Source organism: Myotis brandtii, unplaced genomic scaffold, assembly GCF_000412655.1.
Source record: "Myotis brandtii unplaced genomic scaffold, ASM41265v1 scaffold339, whole genome shotgun sequence".
NCBI lineage: Eukaryota > Metazoa > Chordata > Mammalia > Chiroptera > Vespertilionidae > Myotis > Myotis brandtii.
Genome location: NW_005363061.1, coordinates 1,419,423 through 1,433,834, shown reverse-complemented (window position 1 = coordinate 1,433,834; position 14,412 = coordinate 1,419,423). Strand labels below are relative to the sequence as shown.

At 37.9% G+C, this 14,412-nt stretch overlaps 1 protein-coding gene across 1 annotated transcript in view; it reads right to left on the bottom strand.

The window, feature by feature from the left end:
* Nucleotides 1-14,412, bottom strand: part of ENTHD1 (ENTH domain containing 1) — a 106,113-nt gene that overhangs the window by 76,230 nt on the left and 15,471 nt on the right. The window lies entirely within an intron of this gene.

The window sequence follows — 14,412 nt, the reverse complement described above, 5'->3', positions numbered from 1 at the left end:
AAGAAGTACAAGAAAGCTATTTTCAAACTGGTGCATGCACAGCACTGTGGGAACTTGAATACTTTCCAAGGACCAGGTGGGCACAGATCATTTTAAAGGAATCAATATCCAGGTCCACAACTTCTGTATCTATTCTTTCCAAAAACTGATCATTCTGAAAATGCAACTATGGAGAAGCATCAGGCTAGTTCTTTCCCCTTTCCCTTTCACAATCAATGTTATGCCACTTTCTAAAGACAGACATAATCTTAGCCTAATCCTATTACGGTACATCTTCCCTTCAGTGCAAACATAAGAACCTCTAAGGCACCAAGCAATAGTAAAAAAGACAGAGATGGGGTCACCCCCTTTAATCAAGGCATGAAAAATCCAAAGTAGAGCCTCAAAGCTTTTCCTGTCAAAGTATGGCAGAGGTAACAGGGAATTTTGGTCCATACCGGGATGTTCAGTATTCAGATACATTACAGCATGGAGAAGCAGGACAGTTGACAAGTTTCATTTAATGTGGTTGTGCTTTACACCTCCCATCTATTGCCAAAGAATGCACCCTTCCTGAGAAAGAGTCCCATGAGGAGAAAGCAAAAAGCCTGGGAGGCAGGGGCCCTTATTTCATCAACGCAACAACCTTATGACAAGGCTCCATGCCTTGGCTTTCTACCTTAGGAAGAGTCCAGGAGTGTGAATACAACCAGAGTGATGTTTGTTTGCACGTTTATTTGAATAAATAAAGTAGGATATTTTATTTTAAAATATATGATTTGGTTGGTTGTTTTGACAGTAAAGTCTGCTTTTGCCAATCATGGTAAATAATTTCCAAAAATTGAATGAACCAAACCCACAGTTCTGAATAGTTGATTAAAATATATTTAAAGCATAAGACACATAAAATCATTTTCTCAAAAAATTCTTGTATTGACAGATATATTGCAAGAATGTTTTCCTATTTCCCATACGTTCTGAGTATATTGTGCTAAGTGTAACAGGTATAATTAATAGTCATTCGATAAATGTTAGTAAAGGTTTTTTTTGGTATTATATTCAGAAACTGAAAAAGCAAATTATTCCTACTGACTGTTTAACTGCTTAGTCTTTTTCTAAGTAGGGTATTTCTAATCCTTTGCTTTCAGCAACATGAAGAAAGACCTATTCAAGTTAAGAGTTGACAAGAGATGAAAAACATTTTTATAATAAACCAATATATATTTTTTGGCATATTATTTGGACGGTATTCATAGAATTGACATTGCATAATAAAATACCTCCTATTCCTACCTACAATTTTATGTGAACAAGTCTTCTCAGCATTTACATATATAAAAATGTAAAACAAAACAGAATTCATGCTATTATTTCTAGCAATAGGTAATGTTCATACATAGGTAAATGAAAAGTTCCATGCATCTCATAAAAACATGAATTTCCAATAAAAATTGTATCCTTTATGTGTTTTTTATTTTAAATATGTTTTTATTGATCTTAGAGAGGGAGGAGAGAAACATCGATAGGCTGCCCCCTGCACGCCCCCTACTGGGGATCAAACCCACAAACCAGGCACGTGCCCTGACCAGGATTTGAACTGGTGACCTCTCTGTGCATGGGACAACACTCAACCAACAGAGTCACACTAGCCATGGCTCCTTTATGTTTAATAAGTATTTATAATACATTTATGTGGTTTTGATTTTGCCTGATTATGTACTAAGAATAACTGGAATGATAAGGCACTCTAGAAGAAATATTTTACCACTTAAAGCCTCTGATCAGAAAAAAGTTAAAACTAATTTCAATGTATATACATATTTGATTATTATATACAAATTATGTAAATATTTTATGCTTTATTTGCCTTTCAAGCATAAAATACTTTCTATTAGGGTAAAATTCTGGGAAGAATATGGAACAGAAATATGACTTCAAGTAGAAAAGGGAATAATGTAAAATTTCCAACAGTTAAAGAGGACTTCATGTATTCTTTTCAAATGAATGGCTATAGGTATCAATCACAATAGCATTTAGATTCCTTTAGATACTTTTAAAAGTCTCATGTGGCCCTAACCAGTTTGGCTCAGTGGATAGAGCGTCAGCCTGCGGACCGTGGGGTCCCAGGTTCGATTCTGGTCAGGGGCATGTACCTTGGTTGTGGGCACATCCCCAATAGGGGGGTGTGCAGGAGGCAACTGATTGATGTCTCTAACTCTCTATCCCTCTCCCTTCCTTTCTGTAAAAAAATCAATAAAATATATTTTAAAAAAACATTTAAAAGTCTCATGTGATAGTTTTTGTTTTGTTTTCTTTTATTTTCAATGTCAATATATTTAATTACATCCTTTGTGCTTGCTTATACTTATGATAATATTTCACTTCAACTTAAAAATGTGTAAAGAGGCATGTAATTTTTCAAAACAATTTTAGGGATTATGCAAGAAAAAACAGCTTGAAAAGCAATAGTATAAGACATGGATTGTCCTTGCCTTCAGAAAGTTTTAGCCTGACTAGAAAGATAAGTCTAACATACAGACTTATGGAAACAATTAAAGGAGAATAATTACATGCCAAACTTCTTTAAATTAACTAACTTTAGGACTAGACATGCTAAGGAGACAAAAAAAAGCACAATGTATACCAGAGTAATAATAAAGAGCCTTAAATAGGAAGTAAAATTTGAATAAGCTTTGAATGATGGCTGGGTTTCTGATAAATGTGGAGGGAGAAATTATTCCAAGCAGAGGGTCTACATGGGCAAAAGCAGCAAGTATGGTGTATACCAAGCATGCCAAACTTGCGGCCGGCTAAATGAGGCATGCGGCCCGCCAGCTGCGAGTTTGACATGCTTGGTGTATACCAAAGACACTAAAGAAAGAAATAAGAACTTTGCATTTACGTTTCTAGCTTTGCATTTTCTTATAACTTCCCATGAAAATGAATAATTAAAATGAGCTTATTTTGGGATTGGAGATTTGGGGATTGGAGCTTATTTTGGGATTGGAGATTTTAGAATTAGTGCTGGCAAATAGTAGGTTTGAGGCTTAGATCATTTATGTATTTTCGTGTGATTTAATCAGGAACTATATCATCACTCTTTGAGGATTCAGCAACAAAATCATCCTTGAAATGATAATGACCTAGATTTCAGACATCATAGATTAAAAAAAAATTCAGGAAGTCAATGTTGAAGTGGGAGGAAACTGAAGAATAGTAAGAATTGTGAAAGAAAAAATATCTTGCATATTAGGAGATACATTTTAGCCTGGAATAGCTAAAATGTTACATACATATATTAACTAATCTTACAGGGGCAAGGAGGAAGACAGTTATAATATAGTGAGTCTATGGAAACTCATTTAGAAATTTTTTTAGAATCAAGCAGCCCAACACTGAAAGTGAGGTGTGTTTAATTAAATAAGATCATTTTTGGATTTCACAAGCAAATGGAAAGGGATAACACACATTTAGTTCCTTGTGGAAATGAAGTCCCTTTGGTATCATAAGCTACTTATCAATTGAGACTGTGAACTCACATGCCAAGGAGGACCAGTATATGAATGAGAAACCTCAAAGCAAAAAGTGAAGATGCTACAGGAAATAATGCTAGTGAGTCATTCAAAGATGAATGCTTAGATACCAAGGCTGTAGGCACTTTGTAGAAACTATCTAGAGAGAAGCTGTAGATCTCGTTGAGCCTGTACCCTCAGATAATACCACAAAGCAGAACTGGTAGACCCTGTGATACTTCTTAGATGAGATATCAAACTGACATTCAAACTATCAGACATTAACAATGCAGCAGCACATCTTGGCAATGAAATGTTCCATAAGTTGAACAAATTCTCAAATTGTTCCATTTATTATTTAACATATAATAAACATTGTTGCTATGTATTGACAGTGTCCTTCCAGGTATAATTTAAGTAAATTAGTCCTTTACTTAACAAAATTAATTTTTAAGAATAAAAACATGTTTTAAAATAAACAAGTTAATTTTAAATAACAAACAAATCCATCATAGAAAACAGTCAGTGGGGATTGACCAAAGAACATATATGCATAGCCCTTGGACAAAGACAATAGTGTGGTGAAAGCTTGGGGTTTGGGGTAGGGGCAGGGACCGGGTGGAGGTGGGCAAAGAGGGGGGGAAATAGGAGACGTCTGTAATAGTGTCAACAATAAAAAAAAAAAGAAAAGAAAATAGTCAGTGGGCTAATGAAGAACTGATAAGATATAAAAGTCTCATAGTGATTAAATTTCTTTCTAACCTTTCAGAATGAGTTTGGAACCTTAACAATTTCACTGTCTTATGCTTTAGCATCTTCAAGTAATTGATGTTTGTCCTAATTTTTAAAAATGTCATTTTATAATAATTTCAAACTTGCAGAAAAATTGTAAGAATAGTACAAGAACTCCCATATACTCTTCGTCCCGATTCACCAATTGTTAACATTTTGCCCCATTTGTTTTATAATTCTCTTTCTTCACTTAGGTACACATATTATGATAATCCTTGAGTAAAAACCATTGTGCCAGATTGGGTTCTCCAGGAAACAGACCCCATGGCTCAGATTGGTGTGAGGGAGATTTGCTGGGGAATGCTCTTGAAAACAATTTTTTAAAAATAATAGCAAATATTTATTAATAACTTATTATGGGTCAGGCACTGTGCTAAGCTCTTTATATGTTAAGTAGAGGCCCAATGCAAAAAATTTGTGCACTCAGGGGGAAGGTCCCTCAGCCCAGATTGCGAGAGGGCGCAGGCCAGGCAGAGGGACCCCACCGGTGCAAGATTGGGGCTGGGGAGGGATGGGGGAGGTTGGCCAGCCAGGGAGAGACCACGGGAGGGCTCCAGGGTGTGCCCAGTTTGTCTCAGTCCCAATCGGCTGGACCCCCAGCTGCAAGCTAACCTACCAGTTGGAGTGTCTGCCCCCTGGTGGTCAGTGCACATCATAGCGAGCAGCTGAGCAGCCTTAGTATATCATTAGCATACTAGAGGCCTGGTGCACGGATTTGTGCACTTTGAAAGGAAATTAATTAAGGTAGCTGGTGGGGAAGGACTGGGCGAGACAGGCAGGACACGCCCTGGAGCCAACCTCCCATGATCCCTCCCCAGCTGGCAGCACCTGAGGCGGCACTGAGGCTCAAAGGGCGTCTGCGGAATGAGAGGGGTCCCTCCAGCAGGTGGGGTCCCTCAGCCTGGGCTGCAGGATTGGGCCGAAACTGGCAGTCCGACATCCCCCGAGGGGTCCCAGAGTGCGAGAGGGCACTCTGCAAAGTTGCTGTTGCTCCACAGCTCCTGCATTGAGCATCTGCCCCCTGGTGGTCAGTGTGCATCATACTTACCAGCCAGTAACTTAGCCTTTTATATATATACATAGATATATAGTTTATGCTTTGATTGGTTGAATGGCTGACCGGACGACTAGACACTTAGCATATTAGGCTTTAATTGTATAGGATAATCTTAACAGTTTGCTGTAATTTATCTTCACTTTACAAATGAGGAAACTGAGACACAGAGAGGTTTACATACCTGTCAGCCATACAGCTGGTAAGTGGTGGAGCCAGGATGCCAAACCAGGCCACTCAAATTTCAAAACACATTATTGTGTCAATACCCTCCAGCTAAAGACCACCAGGGACCCCTGCCATTGAACAAGTTGGGTTTCTGACTCATTACAGAGAGGGAGAATTAGCAGCATGGGGAAATGTGGGTGTCTCAATAAGAAGGTATTAGAAAGGACTTATGAAGACCTGGCTTCTTGTTAGGTGATTTGGGGGAGGAGTTAAGGGAGCAGGACTTTTCTCCGGATTAGATGCTATCAGGAAATGGGGGTAATTCTATGATTGGGTATCTTAATAAGGAAGAGGAAGATTAGAGAGCTGTAGTGGTAAGGCAGCAGCAGTCCCATATTAGCAGGATAAAGACATAGAAAATAGGTAAAAGAGTCAATTGGATTCCAGAGTGGACCAGAGTTTGGGGGCTGGAATGGCTCTTCACAGTTGTCCTGCTTTGAAGCAAGGGGGCTGGCCACAGCTGTAGGTCATCGGAGGTAGGTTCCCTCAGGAAGTGGGTGTGACCTTGGGCAAAGCTGTTGGGAATGCCCAGAGAAGGACTCTCGGAGAGCCATGAGCCACCAACCCTCCCAGTAGAAATGAGTGGCTTGATCTTGAAGCGGGGGTGTGGGGGGCACCACAGCAGCCAGTACAGTCACAACCTCTATGATCCCATTTACTTCTGAGAAATGCTGCAGAGGGACAGGACATAGAGTGTGAGTACTGTACATCATTTCTGAAAGGTGAATTTTGACATTAGTGATAAGTTTTTAGAAAAGGAAAACAGAAAAGGGAAAGGGGATAAAAAAGCAGAGATGTTTAAGCAGATTTTTAATTTTGAAATAGGTAAATAAGAAAAAGTGAAAAGGACAAACTTTTGTTGCAGATCTTAAAATGGGAGTTAAAGCAATTTATTTCAGTGTTTTGCTAACAATCGCATATGAAATTTGAGACATTGCCAGTAGTCCTTACTTAAGAATAATGGGGAACAGGAAACCCCACCAACTGTTAAATGCTCAGCTATGGGACAAGGAAAAATAAGCAGTCACTACAAAAGCAGGTTTAAATAGTCATTGGCTGGCTCCTGGGTTAAGACAGCAGATTGAAACTGCAACACAGAATGTCCATCACCCAATACTTAATGAAATGAGCTGGCAAGCTTCTAAGATTGCTCATCAATATACGAATGTCTAGAAAAAAGGGAACCGAGTGAACCATACTTCTCCCCTTCTTCTGACTGAGAAGAGGTGGAAATGGCTAATGAAAAAGATAGGTGTGACAGTGAGTTAATAACATGCTGACATTTTAATGGAAGTGAAATCCACGATTTCACACTGAGTTGGTGGGTTAGTTGAAGCTGGAGGCTATCTCCCTAGCCCATGGGAACAGGATACATTTCCCAACTAGACAGAATGAACAGGATCTTGTACAAGACTCAGAAGATAGAGCAGACTCCAGTTATTCTAAACAAGACTACATAGGGCCTAATGAGGGCTCCCATTCCTCCTGCTGCAGGAAAGTGGGTAAAGTAATGGCCCACAAACTGCAAGTTGGTGGAGAAAACAAACCAGTCTCAGAGATGGTGAGAAGCGTCAAGAAATCACTAAGTGGATCTGAGCAAATACCTGCCGAAGCTCATGGGGCGGCACCTGTATGAACCCATTCAGTGCTTACAACTCTGTAACAGGAACAGTATTTTCTCCATTTTACAGAAAATGAAACCGCAGCACAAAGGTTTAAGTAACATGTCCAAAGTCACACAATTCACACAATTTGAATCAGGATTCAAATCCAGGCAGTATGGCCCAGGACCTTAACCATTCCTCTCTACTGCCTTCAAAACAGAGTGCCTCGTCAGAGCTGCCCAAGCATCAGCAAGATACAAAGAAATGGCCTGGCATAAGCCCAACATATTCCAGCAGGAAAAGAGGAAAGAGAAGAGGAGGAGGAGTGGAGGGAGAAGCAAGAAGGAGAATGAGAGAAAGGAAGAAGGCATGCAAAAAACATTAATTATAAATATAGCTGAAGGAACAGAAGGAAATTCCTCACAATATGGCATTAGATGTTTTTTACAGTTATGGTGACTTTAATATTTTTATATATTTTATTTTCTAATTATTTGTTGTTACTATATAATAACAATACAAGGTTGAACATTTCAAAAAATGTTTCTTGGCTTTACATGTTTCTTCTTTTTTTATATAGGAAGCTTTCCATATCTCCTTCCTATTTTTCAGTTGGACTATCCTTTTCTTATTTGTAGGAATTCTATACATAGTCTGGATACTAAAACTTTGTCAGTTATTTGTATTGAAAATATTTCTCCTACTTTCTGTCTTTTTCTCCTTTTATATGGTGTTTTTTATAAGAAAATTCTTAAATTTAGTATAATTTTATTATTTTTTTATTGCTGCCAAAAATTACAACTTAGTGGCTTAAAACAATGCCTATTTCTTATGTCACAGTTCTGTAGGTCAGAGGTCTAAGCAGGCTGGCTGGGTTCTCTGCTTCAGGTCTCACAGGTCACAATCAAGGTGTTCTGTGGCCGATGGGCTCTTATCTGGAGACTCTGGAGAAGAACCCACTTCCAAGATCATTTGGGTTGTTGACAGAATTCAGTTTTCCTTGTGATTGTAGAACTGAAGTCCCCATTTCCTTGCTGGCCGGCAACCAAGAGTCCAGTCCCTCTCGTCTTCTAGAAGCTACTTGCATGCCTTATCACTCCATCTTCAAGCGACTAAGAGTGCATCAGATCCTCACACAATCCCTCTGATTTCCTCTTCTTCCACCAGCCGAGAAAACTCGGCTTTTAATGGTTTGTGTGATTAGATTGAGCCCACCCAGATACTCCCTTTTGGGCGTATAATGTAACATAGCCATGGAAGTGATAATTCAGCATGTTCATAATTATACCCACACTCTCGGGGAAGGGGATTATATAAAGGCAAGGGTCATTGAGGCTTATTCTCAGAATCGTACCTACCACAACAAATTTATAAATGCTTTTAAAAAAATGTTTGTACTTTTTTTGTTATGTTTAAGAAATCCAACTCTATCTTAATGTAAAAAAGATATTCTCCTATATTTTCTTCTAAACATTTTAAAGTTTTGTTTTTCACTTTTAAGTCCTTCATTCATCTAGAATTTGTTTTTGTGCAGGGTAGGAGGTAGAGACCTAATTTCATTTTTTTCACTATGGATAAATAATTGCCCAGGCATTAAGTAGTTCATCTTTTCCCATGCAAGTGAAACGCCACATGTTATATACTAAGATAACAGATGCACAGGTCCACATTCTGGGCTCTACAGAATGTTCCACTGGTCAATACACTTGTCCCTGCATCACCGCACTGTCATGATGACTAATGCTTTAGTCTTGTTATCTAGAAAGGCAAGTTCTCCATCTATTTTTCTTCAGGAATGTCTGGATATTTTTTACCTTTTGATTCTTCTAGATAAATTTTAGAATCAGTCCATCTAATTCTACTTTAAAAATCATTTTTGGATTTTGATTGTAATTGCACTGAATCAGTGGTTCTCAACTGGGGGCAATTTTGGCCCCCGGGGGACATGTGAGAATGTCTGCAGACATTTTTAGTTCTCACAACAGGAGGGACGTGTTGAATAGCATCTAGGCGGGGAGAATGCTAAACATCCTATAGTGCATAGGACATCCCTTAAAATAAAGAATTATCTGTCCACAGATAATGTCCACAGCACCAAGTTTAAGAAACCCTCCACTAAAACTTTTATATTTGTAGATAATTGATATTTACATTTCTGAGGATTTCAATAGACAAACATAAATTTATATAGGTCCTTTTTAATGTATTTAAATTGTCGTAATTTTCAGTGTACATATCTTGTACATCTTTTACAAGTTTTATCCCTAAGTAGATCATGATTTTTTGCTATTATAAATGGTATTTTTTAAAAATTATGTTTATTGTTTGATGATACATAGAAATACAACTTGACTTATATATATTTTGATCTTATAGCCCAGCGGTTCTCAACCTGTGGGTCGTTACCCCTTTGGCGGTTGAACAACCCTTTCACAGGGGTTGCCTAAGACCATCCTGCATATCAGATATTTATATTACGATTCATAACAGTAGCAACATTACAGTTATGAAGTAGCAATGAAAATAATTTTATGGTTGGGTCACAACATAAAGAACTGTATTTAAAGGGCCAGAAGGTTGAGAACCACTGTATATAGCTGGACATCTTGCTAAAGTTTAGTATTTCTTTTTTAACATTTTAAATTCAATATTATTTTTGTATTAGTTTCTGTCTTCTAACAGAAGAGTTTAATTCACTGATGCTTATTGTGATTATTAATATATTTGGACTTATTTCTACTATATTACTTTTTTTAAATTTCCATTTGTCCCACTTTATCTATGCTTTTTGCCCTGATAATATTACATTTTTTTCTCATTTCATTTTTTCTCACTACTTTGGAATTTATGCACTCTATACTCCTCTTCTTTTAGCATTTACCCTTGAAAGTTTATCATGCACATTTACCTTTAAAAATAATATTCTTACCCTCCTCTAAAAAATTACAAGGACCTTAGTACACTATCATTCCATAGACCCACTTCCAACTTCATACCATGGCTATTCACTACTTTAGCTGCCTTTTTTAAAAACTCAAAAATGAGACATTATATTATACAGAAAGTGTTTTAATTTATGTACATGTTTACTAATGGTGTCTCCAACCATTCTTCTGGAATAATTTTCCTTCTTTTTAAATTATATCCTTTAAAGTAGGTCTCCTGGTGGTAAACTCTCAGTTTTTGTGTTTATGTGTAAATTACTATTTCACTTCTATCCTTGAGTGATAGTTTTGCTGGGTACACAATTATAGGCTATTATTTTCTCTCAGCACTTTGAAAATAGAGCTGTAGCTGATGAGTTTATAGTAACTGTCATTCCTCTGGAGATGTATCTCTATGTCTCAATATTGCTTTCATATTTTCCATTTACTTTGGACATATCTTCTAGTTCACTAAATTAAATTTTTAAAATTTCATTGGTATTTCTCATTTCTGTAAGTTCCCATTCTTCAAATTCATACAGTCATTCCTAATCATCTTTTTTATAAAGTAAAACAGTTTTAATTTTTAAGAGTCTGGTTGAGCTCAAAGAGCCAGGCTATGACAGATATAACTGGCATTTAAATAACTAGATTAATTTAGAGAAGGGCAAATCGGTTTTGATGGTTGTGCTTCAGTGTATGTATTTTTTTTACTTTATTTTTTAGAGCAGTTTTAGGTTTACAACAAAATTGAGAGATAGAGATTCCCCATATACCCACTGCCCTACACATGCATAGTGCCTTCCCCGTTATCAACTCTGCATACATCCTTTATTTATTTAAATACATAGCTATTCTATATCACATATCTAACCTTTCAAATATATACAGTTTTTGGGAGACTAAATATGTTCTTTGCTAATTACTTTTTCCCGTGTTTGGCTATTTGGATTGTGAGCTCATCGTCTAATTTTTAATTGGTGGGAATCTTATGAACCTAACTTGCAAATTGAGCAGGCTTTCTTCTTGCAGAGACACTGCCCAGAATCACCTTGGTCCCTCTTTTTTTAAAATATGTTTCTATTGATTAATTTTTAGAGCGAGATGAAGGGAGGGAGGGGAGGGGGAGGGGGAGAGGGAGAAACAACGGTATGAGAAACACTGATTGGTTTCTTCCTACATGCACCCCAACCAGGGATCGAACATGCAAGCTGGCCACGTGCCCTTACTGGGAATAGAACCAGTGACCTTTCGGTGCACAGGACGATGCTCAACTGAGCCATACCAGCCAGGGCGCTTTGGCCTCTCTTGACTGTCTGGGGTCAGCATAGTAATCCCAGGCTTTCCTTCCCAATACTCAAGGCAGGCCCCAAATTCATTTTCTTAACTGCCAACAACTGACCTTAAGCAACTCAACCCCTACAGCCAGTTCCAAAGGCACTAGCTTGCAGTCACTCTGACCCCAGCTCACATGTCCTGTTCTTATTCTGCTTATTAAAGTAGTTAATTTAATTTAATTTTTAGAAGGAGAGACTCTTATAGACTTCCCATACCTCTGGTGAAGCCAGAAATCTCTCAAATAGTGTATCGTTTCCAGTCTTTGGTTACTGTGCAATAAATGGACTTGGAGCTCCTAGTAAGTCTATTGCCAGAAGTAGACCTGAATTATTTTTTTAGTAAAAAATGGCATCTAGTATAATTCTATTTTTATAAAAACAATTTCTTTTTAGTTACACATCTTTTGATATGATTATATGAATAGAAAGGTACCTAGAATTTATGTTCATCTGATATTACTAGTAATTATGGCTACTTCTGAGTGATGGGATTGGAAGCGACTGATTCTCTATAATGAGACTGCATTGTTTTTACAAGAATAGAGTGATTTTTTTTTTCTGAAATAAAAACAAAAGAAAAAAAAAGCTGACTGGAACCAACTATTCTATTTTGATAATAGTGGTTGGTGTAGGGTGGAAGTGATATAAGTTACTGTTATTTTCATTTCCGTACATTTATTTACTTCAAAAAAATTTTTAAATCACTGTTTGACATTCATCAATGAAAATGTTTGAGTAGTAACCACCATTTGTACCATAAGCCCTGCTATCTAGGCTGTATGTGAAAAGGCAACCAAGTATGACTCCATACCAACTCTGTTAGCACAAAGTTCACTATAGGAATTGTGACAGCAACATTAGTGTTTTTGCTTATAAAAGCACTAGAGGCCCAGTGCACGAAATTCATGCATGGGGGGGTGGGTCCCTCAGCCTGGATTGCTAGAGGGTGCAGGCCAGGCCGAGGGACCCCACTGGGGCAGGATCGGGGAGGGATGCGGGAGGTTAGCCAGCTGGAGGGGCCAGCTGGAGGGACCACAGGAGGGCTCCAGGGCATGTCCGGCTCCTCTCGCTCAGGCTGGACCCCAGCAGCAAGCTAACATACCATTTGGAGCGTCTGCCCCCTGGTGGTCAGTGCGCATCATAGCGAGCAGTTAAGCGGCCTTAGCATATCATTAGCATATTACACTTTGATTGGTTAAATGGCCTACTGGACATTTAGCATATTAGGCTTTTATTATATAGGATGACAACTATTTTGAAGTTTAACTTTTGGTCCAACAGGAATCATACCATTTTTAGGAGACTATTTCCATAACATAGACCAGAGTAATCCTTCTCAAATACGGGTAAAGTTCCATTGCAAAGAATCCTACTATTAAAGAGTTTTTTATGGAAGATTGGACAACCAAGAGAAGTAATGCTTTGCTAATCTGGTTGTACACAATATCTGTGGTGATAGTTTTTGTAACTATTACCTCTAAATAAGGACCTAACTCTGATGCTTACAGCTTGGAGAAGCTGAGTTATAACTGTGCTTTATATACTTTTCTGTCTTGCCATCAAGCAGCAATTATCCTTCAGCTCATCTCTTCCTCAAAACATCAAAATCATCTAAACAAAACCACCCAAGCTACCTACTAGAATTAAAACTTGGGGAAAACATCCAGGAATAGAAAAAAGGAGTATAAGTAGTGATGTGTGTATAACACCTTCTCTAAATACCTCTTTTCCCCTGCTAATTTACAACAAAGAAGCTAGGCACAGCTGTTTCAGCTCTAGATCCTAAAGCCTGGAAATCATATTTCTAGCAATGCATTCAATTTTACATTTCATTATAACTAAATAATTTAGAGATGTCTACATTCCTTCTGATGGAAATTTACCTGCATGATACCATCACTTGCCTCTATTTTCTCTAACTCAAATGTTTTCAATTTCTCTTTCTTCTCCAATACAACATGTACTTACCCCATTTCCTCTCTATATTCTATCTTTAAACATTACCTTTCCCTCATTTCAATAACCCTAGAGCAGGTCTTGGATGCTTGGGTGGAAACAACTGTCTCTTACAAGCCTCCCTCCAGTTTGTTTCTCCTTCACTTCTACACCAAGCAATAATATCTTCCACCAACAGCTGTTTTCAGTAATAAGAAAGCTAAGTTCTGTGACTAAGCTAAACATCCCTTCTGTTCTCCGAGGCCTACAATGGTTCCTAGTTGCCAATTACATCAAATTGAAATTTCCAAGTACTGTTCACTATGTCCTTAATGAACTATGCTGAGTACTCTGAACTATCTGTTCACATTTTCCTACATATTCAAATCTATATTCTCTATTCTACATAATCTGACAACCTTGTATTACCATGATTAATTCATTTCTTGTTTATATTCTTTCCCACTATGGTCAGGACTATTTGCTGTCCTTATATTTATTTATTCTCTCCTTCCTCCTTAACTATAGATTTTCTAACTTTCATCTGGGTACATAGCTGTCCAGTATAAAGATTACATTACTCAGCCTCTCTTGCAGCTAGGAATGTCCATGTGACTAAGTGCTAAACAATAATATGTAAGCCAAATGTCATAAGCAACTTCAATAAATGTTCTTATAAGGAAGGATCGTTCATATTTCAACTTCTCCTTCCTACTGGCTAGAATGCAGATGTGATCTGGATCATGAAATGGAAGTTATGTGCTGAGTTTGGTGGAGCAACAAGAGTGAGCCCTGGGTCACTGACATCATCGGGAGCCATAGCAGTCCTAGAATACCTAATTCTGGACTCCTATTATATACTGGAGGCCCAATGCATGAAATTCATGTAAGGGGCTTAGCCCTTGCAGCCCCGGCTTCGTCCGAAAGGTTGTCTGGAAGGACATCCAGAAGGATGTCCAGAAGGTTGTTCGGCTGTCCAGTCTAATTAGCATATTATGCTTTTATTATTATAGACTAGAGGCCCGGTGCACAAAAATTTGTGCACTC